Source organism: Sinocyclocheilus grahami, unplaced genomic scaffold (genome assembly GCF_001515645.1).
Source record: "Sinocyclocheilus grahami isolate Dianchi unplaced genomic scaffold, SAMN03320097.WGS_v1.1 scaffold794.1, whole genome shotgun sequence".
Classification (NCBI taxonomy): Eukaryota; Metazoa; Chordata; class Actinopteri; order Cypriniformes; family Cyprinidae; genus Sinocyclocheilus; species Sinocyclocheilus grahami.
The window spans coordinates 570,559-573,422 of record NW_015505973.1 but is presented as its reverse complement, the minus strand read 5'-3'; the positions used below and the strand labels follow the sequence as shown (position 1 = coordinate 573,422).

Below are 2,864 nucleotides of genomic sequence, written 5' to 3'. Positions count from 1 at the left end.
GGGGGGGAAGGGATGATCCAGCTTAAATGAAAGCTGTTGATTTGGTCTTGTCAGCTTTGGCTTGTTGCAGAACATTGTGAAAGTAAACAGTGCTCACACTGAAAGCATTGTACTTGAAAGCTTGTTATAGCAGTGCTTTACTGATTTATATTCAGGGTTTGTTCTAAACCTCTAACCCTGCAAATATGAAACCTCTGACATTAATATAGCTAGAACCGCTTGACATATACTCCATTACAGTGTCATCATGGCTAAAACGTAATAAATCAGCATTTACCTAACCAGCATGCAGTTTTCTTGAAGGGAAGCACTGTTGAAGTCTAGATCCTGCTGCATCCTTCATAAGCTCCATCATTTCAGGCATCACACTGGGACGTAACAGATAGGGGCTGTCCTTTACCTCATGCTTCCAATCAGTTCTAATGGAAGAACCTGTGAGTTAAAGCATGCTTTGAGAATTGAACAGCGATGTTGCCTCCCAGCAGACTTGTGCCTCCAGTGAAATAGATCCAATTAGGATCTAAGACTTTCTCAACAACAAGAAAAGTACATTTTAACTGCTGTTAATCAAAGACCCAGCATTGCATTAAAGGAATTTGTGTGTGTGTGTGTGTGTTTTTGTGCTGAATTAAAAGAAAAGGTAAGAACATGGATTTTTAGAATTGTTCAACTTGGCAAGGGTTCAAGTATGATTCTTATGGAAATAATAAAGGAATAGTTTACCCAAAAATGAATGATTTGCTGAAAATGTACTCACCTTTAGTGCTCCACAAGACTCCAGTCCATCAATTAACATCTTGTGAGGTGAAAAGCTGCGTGTATGTAAGAAACAAATCCATCAAGGCATTTAAAATCGTTGCTTTCAGCTAAAATATGAAGACGATATCCATAATAATGCTTTCTCCAGTGAAGAAGTCTCCTCGTCTAAATCAGGAGAGAAATATGCACAAATCAAGCACAATTTACAAGTGAAAACAGTTCTAACCAAATATAACAAATTTTGCTTTGAGAGGACAACATGGGATGGACTTTTTCACCAGAGAAAGCGTTATTATGGAGTATGGACTCGTATTTTCATACTCGTACAGTTTACACTTAAAATGCCTTGATGGATTTGTTTATTACAGACATGCAGCTTTTCACTTCACAAGATGTTAACTCATGGACTGGAGTCATGTGGATTACTTGTGAATTATTGCAATGTTTTTAACAGATGTTTGAACTCTTATTCTGACGGCACCCATTCACTGCAGAGGATCCACAGAGAGCTAGCATACTTGTTTTGCGCACTCAGACAAGCCATTTTGAATTATTAATATGGGATCAACTGATTGGAAATGATTTTTAAATGGCTGCTCTATGTAGTAGAGAGGGTAATTTGCAATATTTTCAACATTTTGTTTTATTTTATATATCTATATATCAGCACGAGGCCACAGCCGTTTAAAATTTCAGTAGTGCTGTCGTTATACTCGCTATGTAATAATACTCCTTTTATACAACAGTTCTATAAACAGAAAAAAAATATAAATGATGAACATATTTCTCTCCGCTGATTCAAACACAACAAACCCACTAACCAAAAGCCGGTCTGGAACAAAGTATATGAGTGGAAGGGAGCAACAGTTCTATAATCACTCCGCTCCAACTCCATTTCAGGTTTTCTATTTCCACTGGCACTGGAATGAAACCCTGTGGAGAAAACAAAAATGACCTTAGGTCTACTTTTAACCTACTGTTTTTCGAATACTATGAATTTGGACTCTTAATACTACTCTTTTAGTGTACTGTTTTTCGCATACTATATTGTAGAGAAGTATTCGATTTCAGATATCAGCTATCCCACACAAATTAAATATGTCGTCTAACCTGACTAAGGCCTGTGTTTGCCAAGGCTGTACTCCGTCTAGCTGTTTGTATACACCTTTTAAGGTGGGGTCACATTTACGGTTGCTCTGCAAAATTTCATGGGCAAATTGTTACAGGAATCCCAGCGATCTGGAGTTTTAAATGAGGGCGAAAAAATCCCCATGCAGATTTTGCTTGTTGTTTAAGGTTTGAAAGTGACTTCTCTATGAACAGCAGTCCGTGCATCACTACACAGTTGACAATAGACAATTTTTTGCCTGTAAAATTTCACTAATGTGACCACACCTTTATACATGCAAGTGTGATACTCATGGCGTAGGATGCTGAAAAACAAGTGAGACATGATGCAACAAGCAAAATACGTCTGATACATGTGCACATTGGCAGAGAATTAAAAAGCAGCTCAGAAGGAATTGCCCGCTGTATTCCTGGGGTAAACACACACAGTTGTGGTGAGCTCCAGGGCAACCAAGTATGCAAGTGTGTGCTGTTTTGGTCTGGGTTAGCCTAATGAAGCATGGTCTATTCCACCTACATTACATAACATCTTGTGATTAAAAAAAGAAAACTAACCATTAACCATCATCCTCCCTGTTTATTCCCAGTGTGCATTCTGAATTTGAAATCGGAGGGCACTGTGACTGACTCCAACCCACACCTGGCAACCTGCTGTGAGCTCCTGGAACTTATACTGCGGAAGGGACTACAGCGTGAGCTCCACACACCAACACACACTCTCCTGTACACCTGCACATCATCACCTGTCAGCAAACACAGTACAAACACTCAAATAAGAGCCATCATTACACCTGGCACACACTGTGGGAAAATCCATACACATTACAGGAGTTTACAGATAATAAGGATGTCTATATTGACTATACAATAGATGTTTGAACGCACTTAACTTAGTTTATTTTTCTCATAATTTTATAACCTTTTTGACCTAAATGCTGTAGCATCTGGACCAATCAAACACACAATATATATTTTGT

The 2,864-nt window shown here is 38.5% G+C and overlaps 1 long non-coding RNA gene across 1 annotated transcript in view; it reads left to right on the top strand.

Annotated features, from left to right (window-relative positions):
- The first annotated feature begins 2,478 nt into the window (after positions 1–2,478).
- The window catches only part of LOC107561827 (uncharacterized), a 3,434-nt gene continuing 3,048 nt past the window's right edge, over positions 2,479–2,864 (top strand). Inside the window, exon 1 of the long non-coding RNA XR_001605916.1 lies at positions 2,479–2,579. This is a non-coding gene — a long non-coding RNA (uncharacterized lncRNA). The remainder of the gene's footprint in view (positions 2,580–2,864) is intronic.